Raw genomic sequence first — 10,670 nt, forward strand, 5'->3', positions numbered from 1 at the left:
CTCGAAATAATTTCTAGTAATAAGGGGTATCTGACTTAGATTCCATGATAACAAAAAAAGATTCACATATTGGTTTACATTAAGATTGATTATTGATTAATTGATTCTTTACTTTAGATTGCTTAACGTCACTGTCAGTATTTTGTTCTATTTTATGACGGTCAATGGGCAAATCCCATACCACATAGTCAGCCTATAAATACCCCGAAATGACAACTGTAAAACAATTTTGTCTGTTTTTACAATTACAGATTTAATAAAGACTGATAAATTGTATGAGGAGATGCAGCATGATTACCAAATTGAGATATCTCCAGAGACCAACAGACAAAGTAGTAAGCAAACATATATTGTCACTGGGTAAGATTAAACAAAATACTGCATAGCTAGATATAAAAGGTCCCGGATTGTAAAATTGGAAATATACAAAGGGTTTCCCAATAAACACAGAATAGTATAGTAATTATTACATACAGCATATTCGTACACATTGGAGTTGGTGCTTCATGTCTGGTGGTTTGAAACCATTTTACATTGGCCTACAAGTAGGTATCGTTTGCACGAAAACAAGAAGCAAGTTGGTTTATTGTTTTATTTGATTTTTTGTTTTATATATTAATTGATCATGATCAGTTAGGATTAAGGTTAAATTGTAAAACTATAGGTGTAAGTATAAGAGTAGGTGAAATATATATAATAAAACTGAACGATACAACTTGAGTTCAGTAAATATGTTTTTAAGTTTATATTTGTTGTTCTTCACTTTCTGTTTTATATGTGTTTGCTTCGCCCGTATGAGTGTATTTTCCAAATAAAGTTTTCTTGATCTGTTATTCAGTGGTTGTCGTTTGTTTATGTGTTACATATTTGTTTTTCGTTCACTTTTTTTACATAAATAAGGCCGTTAGTTTTCTCGCTTGAATTGTTTTACATTGTCTTATCGGGGCCTTTTATAGGTGACTATAAGCGGTATGGGATTTGCTCATTGAAGGCCGTACGGTGGCCTATAATTGTTAATGTTTGTGTCATTTTGGTCTTTTGTGGATAGTTGTTTCATTGGCAATCATACCACATCTTCTTTTTTATAGATCTAAATGTTTAATAAGATTCATACCATGTTAGAAAGTATATGAAAACCAAAATAGAAATCGCCGGAAGTCTACTTTTTGAAATATAATACATAACATAGTACTGATGCGTACAAATAAATATAAAAATGTTATAACGCATTCTGTGATGCCAGCCTCTGGAACAGGTCTTTCATGGAATGCTCAATTGCCCCTCCTTTGCTTTGTGTTATAGCAGTAGCTGTTTCACCAGTGGTTCTATCCACACAAATACCTTTGTATTTCCACTCAAATCCATCTATCTGACCTTTAAATGACCAGCTTACAATCTTTCCATCACCACGATCAATCTGTTTTGATAAAAGAATGCAATGCGTTTAATGATGAAACAGCCGTTAAGTAAAATAATGATAGCTATATAAAAAGTTTGTTCGTGAATGTAAAATTTAACGCCACTCTTGATTGAATGGTTGACTGTCGAAGTCATTGGCAACGTTCAACGTTTCTAGTGTTAATGTTAAATTTTAAATATTTACGATTAAATCTGCCTAAGCTTTAAAGACAGACATCACGATCTCCCTTTATTCACATAACAAACTATTAGGGTTAATGACTGTAGAAGGTTAAAGGGTTCTCTTCGACGTTTGTGTAAGGTTTTAGACTTTCAATAACTTTGGCATCGAGTATCACTGAAGAGACGTTATTTGTCGAAATCTGGTGAGCACAATTGGTACCGTAAATGTTATTCATAATTCAACATGTTTTCTGATTTAAGAACTAGAGTCTCTAAAAGACCCTATGTTGCATACCTTTATTACCAACAATTTGCCACTTTCTGGTAAATATCATCATTTAAATCCAATAACTCTATAAAAAAATTACTACATAACTGTATTTTTAGATCTAACTTGCTATCATTTTTTCCTGTTTAAGGAATCTATCTTTAAAATTTATTATTGGTAATTTGTCTTTTGGGAGATAAACATGTTTAAGATAGCATTACTTTGTTTGGTGCAAATTAAGGTCAAACGTATTGTAAATGCAATCGTCGTGAGCAATACAAAACAACGTTATATATCATATACCTAATGACTGGTTGTGAGGGTACTAGCAAGTTTTTTGTCCTACTATTACTCGGGACGAAGACGATATCAATAGTTAGTATCAAACGTCTTGAAGGTCAGATGTGAATTTATGGAGCTACGTATATATTGAGTATTTGGAATTATTCTCAAATAAACTCATCATAGATACCAGGATTACATTTTATATGTATGCCGGACTCGCGTTTCGTCTACAAAAGACTCATCAGTGACGCTCGAACCAATAAATGTTTAAAAAGCTAAATAGATTACGAAGTTGAAAAGCATTGAGGACCACAAATTCCAAAAGGTTTTGCCAAATACAGCTAAGGTAATCTATTTCTAAGGTAGAAAGGCCTTATAGTTATTCAAAAATTCAAAGTTTAGTTAACAGTTAACTTATTATTATAAACATATCAATGATAACTCAAGTCAACACATAAGTGCTGCCTAGTTTGTGCCCCTCTCTCTCTCTCTTTCAAAATTCTGGATCCGCATCTGTGAAGGATACCTTTCAAATAACAAAAATCAAGTCAACTCCCTACCTCTCCGCTTCCATATTATGCTTGTCCCATATCTTCAGCACCTTCCAAATGTTATTTCTTATGTATCTATTGCAAACAAAACCCTACAAAACGAATAATACCTTTGCATAAAAGATTTCGTTTTAAGATGGTCATACATTTTTTAATAACTCACTTAACTTCGTGTAACATAATCATGGTTTAGATTTATGTATTAGTCCCATTTTAAATCAATAAAAATTAAACACGACAAACCATGTTGCCTATTTTTAAAACATCTATACTTATGTTTATCCATGTCTGTCCCGACAGTAATCAACGTTGACATTTTTAGCTTTACGAGCATATAAATATTTACGTATTATAAAGTTTTCCTCTTTATCTGGCAATCTTTGAAAAAATTCATGGATAGACCTGAATAAAATGATATACAGTTATTTACCTTTAACTAAACCTGTAATCGTCAATTAAGAATGCATACGTTGCAATTCATATATTTATATATAACTTTTGTGAGTTATTTAAAACCCTATTTCCCATTGTTCTATTTATAGTTCTTATGACCGTCATGTTCCCGGCATTATGTGATCAGAAATATGTGAACATTTACAGAAATAGTTTATCTTTGTGTAACATATTTTTTTTTAATTGCCATGCAAACTCAGATGTAGCCGAATGAGGATGCGGGTTTACAGAATATAGAATAATGGCGAAACAAAAAGGAAAAATGGACCAAAATAAAAAAAAAAGATTGAAAATAATGCTGTCCTACAATGATAAGAATAGAAAATATTGGGCATAAAGTGTAAAGAAAAAAGAATAAATGGCCTGAAAAATAAAGAGAACAGAAATGAACGAGCCCTCATCTTCACCCTCGAGAAAAATAAAGAGACTGTGCATCTTGATCCTGTGTATCATTGCCCCGGATATGGAGAAACGAAACGGAGAAAAACGAAAACATAATAAACTAGGGAAAAGTTCCTATAATTTGAACCATTTCTACCGTTTCGATGAGGTTACTGCTTTGAAACGATTTTTTTTAACGTAATAAAGATTTTAAAATTTGAAATGACAACATGTAGCAAACAAAGAAAAGATTATTAGTTTTAAACCAAAACTTGTCACTTAATCCGTTACAATTTCGATGTCAATCGACCTCCGTTCCCCCTCTGGTCATATATTCAACTGTGTCTCATTCTTCTTCAAGACAGTTTTTAGATTATGATATCGTGACTTTATAATTACTTAAATTTGCTATCAAAAAGACGTTTTCTAAAGAATACGACAAAACCATTTTGTTGTTCGGCAAATTGCATGAAGCTGTACGACGAATTGCAAAATAACAACTTGGTTAATTATGTACGACCGTCTTGCAATAAACTATTATGTAACGATGATATGAAACAACATAAAGATAATAAAAGCGGTGATATTGTCAACATTGCAATGTGTAACCAGATTACAAACATACGAAAAAATGTGTGTTTCTATTGAAAAATTAAGGGTGCGGTTAATAGAACATTGTGTTTCTAACTAAATTTTTTGTTAATGTATTTTATTAAAAAATGACATTTTGTTTATCAAATTCGAAAAAAAACTTTTCATGACGAAAATTGCCCCCCCCCCCCCTTTTTTTCCACCTTCAAACAAAAAACAGTCGGTGCCTATAAAATAGCTCTATAATAATAATAAAAAAATGCAGCGAACAAACAGCTTGCTTGGAGGATTTAATTATTTTGTAGGAGGTTAGATATACAAACCTCAGTAAAAAAAAACCAGGGTGAGCAACTTGACAAAAGTCAGATTGAAAATTATGATAAAAAAAAGTCAGGATGAACTAATAAAAAAAACAGGACCAGATAGAGTGAAAAAATAAAAGGCAGGACAGAGATAACAACTTGAAATCCCCCCTCCCACCAAATTTTCGAAATATGCAACAACGGGGTGATTTTTTAGATTGGTGAAAATCTGTATTCCGTAAAATATAAACGCATCGAACATTATACATATAAGATGTCTACGGTTAGCCATATATTATACATCATACATAAACAAAGTCCCAAGTTGTAGGTACAGTTACATGATGTTAATTATTTTTTTATTTTGGAATCACATATATCAATTTACCGTTTTTTACGAGAAAAATTTTAAAAGTACTAATATCAAAAATGAAAATAATTCATATGAATATGACAGTGTGTTTTTCGTATTACGCTCACTGTTCAAATTAACTTTAAAAAATCAATTTAAGATTTGACAATTACCATTATAAAGTCTCAAGTGATTACTATATTTCCATAAATAGACAGTAAGATTTAAAAATAAATTGTTTATTTTTAGACTTTTTTTATTAATACGTGTACTTAAAGTTCATGTGGACCTTTTAGATTAAATGGCTATGTTATAACTTGAAAATTTACTATGAGTACAGACAAACCTGTGTATCTTAAAAACAAAAATAAGGCATAGCATACGTTGGTTAGGAAAATTTTAAATAAATTTTATGGTTTAGCACATATAAAACTTTAAAACTGGATTGGAAGAGCAGTATTTTTCTTTCCTGTTGCAGATGCAAAAATATACAAAATAAGAAAGAGGCTTGAGAACTTCACCGGTAGAATACTATTATGCTATATGCTATATCGTGGCAGTCAATTTTTATTAGTGGAAGAAACTTAAGTCAGTGTGAAATCTAACGAAAATTAAAATCCTAAAAAATACCGAACATCTAGGATACTTCTAAACGGAAAATCCCTAATATAAAAGTGCAAAATCAAAAGCCCAAACACATCAAACGAATGGATAATAGTTATCAAAGGTACCAGGATTATAATTTAGTACGCCAGACGCGCGTTTCGTCTACATAAGACTCATCAGTGACGCTCATATCGAAATAGTTATAAACCAAACAAATACAAAGTTGAAGAGCATTGAGGATCCAAAATTCCAAAAAGTTGTGCCAAATTCGGCTAAGGTAATCTATGCCTGGGATAAGAAAATTCTTAGTTTTTCGAAAAATTCAAAGTTTTGTAAACAGGAAATTTATAAAAATGACCACATAATTGATATTCATGTCAACACCGAAGTGCTGACTACTGGGCTGGTGATACCCTCGGGAACGAAACGTCCACCAGTTGTTGCTTCGTCACAATGGAGTAAATAGTTATCAAAGGTACCATGATTATAATTTAATACGCTAGATGCGCGTTTCGTCTATATAAGACTCAACAGTGACGCTCAGATCAAAATACATAGTAGTGATACCCTCGATACAACTGTCATATTTCTAACTTAGTACAAGCGTTTTGTTATGTAGAAAAAAGGTGGATTAAACCTGGTCTTATAGCTAACTAAACTTCTCACTCACGACAGTCGCATAAAATTCCATTATATTGACAACGATGTATGAACAAACAAATAGACATTAAATGTCAAAATGTCACAAATAAGGGTACATCAGTCAACACATTTTGTTATAACCTTAATCACTATAAAAAAAAAACACAATGTGACAAAAAAAGCACAAAAAGGCATAAAAACAAAGCACATTGGAAAAACAAAAGACAAGAATTCACATATTTACAATAGCACAATAAAATAATGTCGGGATGTTTAAGTATAAAACCACGTCAAATGTATTAAAGAAACACAAAAGGCATACAGACAAAGCACATTTGCAAAAACGAAAGACAATTATACAAAGATTTGCATGAAACAATGACATATTACCTCCCCTGTAAACGCTTAAAACTAGATCATGTCAATGGGTTCCATTTTAGCAAGGATTATATCAATTATGGATTTACGGGGAAAAAGTAAAAACGTAAATATGTTAAAATAAAAACAAAACTTCCATTTAATGGTACTATCATTTCCTTTGTTAAATAGAAAACAACTAGCTCATCATCACAAAGGAGTTTGGTGTAAAATTGAATTAAAATGCTGCTATGCGAAAAAAATTATGGAGTACCAACCAAATTATAAACTTCCACCAATAAGCTACTACGATAAAGTGACAACAACGGAAAGTAAAATTATAATGCTCAATGCATTCCCATCTTCTTGAGACGCTGTCTCGTACTGATTAGTTTTGGTTCTTAAAGGAATATCGCTTGTCTGTTCTGTTCAAAACGTAATATCACTCTAGACTAAGCATGAAGATACGAAATATTTACCAAGATGTAGCATCGATAGCAAATTATAAGAAAACAAATAATAAAAATTGCTTCAAATTATCTTTACGATTGAATTATGAACTATATTACAACATTCTATTCGTTTTCCAACTATAGCTCTAAAAACCCATCACTATTATAATTTTCAATTATATCTTGTGGGATAATTGAAATCATTATATCAATGTTTCTCGTCGTAATCATGAATCTTTTGATAATTATGGGAAATCCTTGTCATATCTAACCTGGGGTGAACAAAGTTTAACACATACAACACGTCTTTATGTTTTTCTTGGGATGTTTTATTTTCTGAAATATATCTAATTCCACTAGTTAACATGAGAATGACGACATGTGTGAATAATTTAGTACTCTCAACACCCGTGGTAATTCTATGTTTAATTTAGATCGTTTTCCTTATTTGTTTATCAATCAAGAATTTATGTCATGACAAAAAAGGTTTGTTTTCTACTCTGAATGTCTGAGTCAGTTCCCCTTCCTTATAAGGATCATTTCATTTTCTCTTCCAATCACTCACTTTTGTCATGCAGAAAGGTTTGTGTTCTACTCTAAACATCTGAATCCGTCCCCTCTATTCATTTGGATAATTTTCCTTTTTTTCTCCAAATCACGAACTTTTGTCATGAGGAAAGGTTTTGTTTTCTATTCTTATCATCTGAGTCTGTTCCCCATGTTATTTGGATTGTTCTCCTTTTTTCTCTAAATCACGAACTTTTGTCACCAGGAAAATTCTGTTTTCTTCTCTGAACATCTGAGTCTGTTCCCCATCTTTATTTTGATCATGTTGTTTCTATCAATAATTGTCCTGTGTCATTTAGAACGTAGATATATCATAGTTATCAAAGGTACCAGGATTATAATTTAATATGCCACACGCGCGTTTCGTCTACATAAGACTAATCTGACCCTAACCCTAACCCAAACCACAAGACTCATCAGTGACGCTTAGATCAAAATAGTTATAAAGCCAAACAAGTACAAAGTTGAAGAGCAGTGAGTACCAAAATTCCAAAAAGTTGTGCCAAATACGGCTAAGGTTATCAATTCCTGGGATAAAAAAAAATCCTTAAATTTTTGAAAAAAATCAAAATTTTGAAACAGGAAATTTGTATAAAAGAAAAAATACCATATAATTGATATTTATGTCAATACCGAAGTGCTGACTACTGGGCTGATGATACTTTATTGAATGACATTTACAAACGACATCACTGACCATCAGGTTCCTGACTTAGGACAGGTGTAAACAAATGCGGCGGGTGCAAAAGTTTTAATAGGTACCAACCTTTACCCTCACCTGAAACAATAGTGTTACATCACAGCATAAAATCAACCAAATATATTTCAGTTGTATTGTATGATATCACTTATCTTTTTATTGTGTGTCTTGCATGTAAATGTATATGTATATATGTAATTATTAATGTATAATTTTATCCTCTTGTAGCACCATACGTGTGTAATTAATTTTCTTGTCTTCTCTAAAAAGCAAACAAAGGTTTGTTTTCTATTCTGAACATCTGGGTCTGTTCTCGGTCTTTATTATGACCATGTTTCTTATTGTTTCAAACATTCATGGTCGTTTGTCATGAATAAAAGGTCGTTTTTCTACTTTGAATATCTTAGTCTGTTCTCATACTATATGAGGATCATTCTATCTTTTGTTTCAATAGATTATGGTCTTGTCATTACGACATTTTGTTTTCCCAAGTCATGCGGTTAAACATCATCAATGATGTAAATATATAAGAATTATCGCTGGTATTAGTTGAGCGACAACTATGTGTCTGCCATTTTATCACCACTTCAGTTTAAGATACATTACCTAATGTTTAAATGCCTTTTCTGTGTCAACCATTAAGAAAGGAGTTTTGAAGATACCAATTATCTGAGGTTCTTTTATTATTCAAGTCACAATAAGAAGTTGAAATTGATGAAAGAAAATACCATATGTTTGGGTCGAGAATTTTCATGGTTGACAAACTTTTTTTCAAGAGGTATTTGGTGTGTTAACTGGAACACTGACTCACAAACTTTACATAAAATTCCGGATTATTAACGTGCCAGTTTATACGTCAATGCCCTAGGAAAGACATTATTGATTCTGTAATATCAATATGTCTTGATAATTAATTTTCGGATTGCATAAGTGTGTTTTTCGTGATTTCAATTGCAAACCGGCTTAAAAATTATGAAGTCGAATGTGTTTCCATGTAAACGTTAGTAAGGCCGAGTCAAAATCATTAAGCCGTTATCGGGCGTACGTAGACGAAACGCGCGTCTGGCGTCTTAGATCATAAAACTGGTACCTTTGATAACTATAATCAACGCATTGATATCGATAAATATCAGACGCGAGCCGTAATGAGAACTTGTTTAGCGAATAAGGACAGCGAACACGCTAAATCCTTTCATATTGTGTCAACCGGTACATATAAAACGTTGTCTCTTTTTTTAAACCCGATAATAGGTCTATCGTGCTATTTATTATTCTGTTTCGCCTACCTACAATTTTTCAGAGGATGAAATTGAGTTTGACATTTAAATGATAACGTCGCCTCCCTCATTGTGACGTTGTTGATAACCTTGTCTCATATAATTTGGCGTTGGTGATAAAGTCTGCTCACGTCTCGAAGTCTACTGAGGAGTTTCATAAAGGGAAGAACAACAAGCAGTTTACTGAAGGACTTTCTAGAGTGGATCCGGCAGAGAGAAGACTATGTTAATTATATGTTGCAGCAATAAATCTACGAGTATTCAAAGTCATGAATTAACATACTATACCTGGACGTTAAGGAATTAATCAATGTACTAAAATCAGCCGATCAATGTTAAATAGGAAACGGAGTGGTCATTATATTGTAATGTTAAAATTAAAACACAATGTTGACTGCTGTGTCCCTATTCTTAATTTTTTAACTGATACCGTATTGTAGGTTATTTTCGAGAGGTGTACATTTTCGCGGATAGATTAAAATCGCCATAATGAATTCCGCCAGTTTTGAAGTATGCATGCAAAGGTATTGATAAAAGGTTTGAATTCGCCAAAATGATAACCGCCAAACTATTTCGAATGACTTTTTTGATGACAATCGCGAAGTTTTACACTCGTGAAAAAAATCTATTATACGGTAGGTATGTTTGGGTTTTTCACACATCGTTGTCAATGTTATGAAACTGTTTGCGACTTTCATACAGGTGAATGGTTTGTCTAGCTATTAACAAAGTTAAATCCAACTTTTTTTACATAAGAAAACAGATGTACCAATACTGTTTACAAGTGTTACAGTTGTTCTCCATTCGTGTAATGTGTTTGAGCTTTTGATTTTGCTATTTGATTAGGGATTTTCCGTGGTGAACTTTCCCGGTAGTTCGATATTTTTTGTTATTTTACCATCTTCCTGATGTAGGTGATTTATTCAAAAAAGCGCTTCGGATGTATAAAATCAATAACGTATTGTTTTTATTTTTTTTGTTCTGTATGGATACCTCGGCTGGTGGACTATCAGTACTGGGTGGATACCTCGGCTGGTGGACTATCAGTACTGGGTTGGTACCTCGGCTGGTGGACTATCAGTACTGGGTGGATACCTCGGCTGGTGGACTATTGGTACCGGGTGGATACCTCGGCTGGTGGACTATTAGTACTGGGTGGATACCTCGGCTGGTGGACTATCAGTACTGGGTGGATACCTCGGCTGGTGGACTATTAGTACTGGGTGGATACCTCCGCTGGTGGACTATCAGTACTGGGTAGATACCTAGGCTGGTGGACTATCAGTACTGGATGGATACCTCGGA

General features: G+C 32.8%; 1 long non-coding RNA gene across 1 annotated transcript; it reads right to left on the minus strand.

Annotated features, from left to right (window-relative positions):
* Positions 1–633: 633 nt before the first annotated feature.
* LOC134702092 (uncharacterized) lies at positions 634–3,170 on the minus strand. Its single transcript, XR_010104318.1, has 3 exons — positions 3,116–3,170; positions 2,695–2,777; positions 634–1,417 (listed from the first exon to the last, which is right to left on the minus strand). It is a non-coding gene; the product is annotated as an uncharacterized LOC134702092 (long non-coding RNA).
* Between the last annotated feature and the right edge of the window lie 7,500 nt (positions 3,171–10,670).

This window comes from Mytilus trossulus, unplaced genomic scaffold, assembly GCF_036588685.1.
Source record: "Mytilus trossulus isolate FHL-02 unplaced genomic scaffold, PNRI_Mtr1.1.1.hap1 h1tg000396l__unscaffolded, whole genome shotgun sequence".
NCBI lineage: Eukaryota > Metazoa > Mollusca > Bivalvia > Mytilida > Mytilidae > Mytilus > Mytilus trossulus.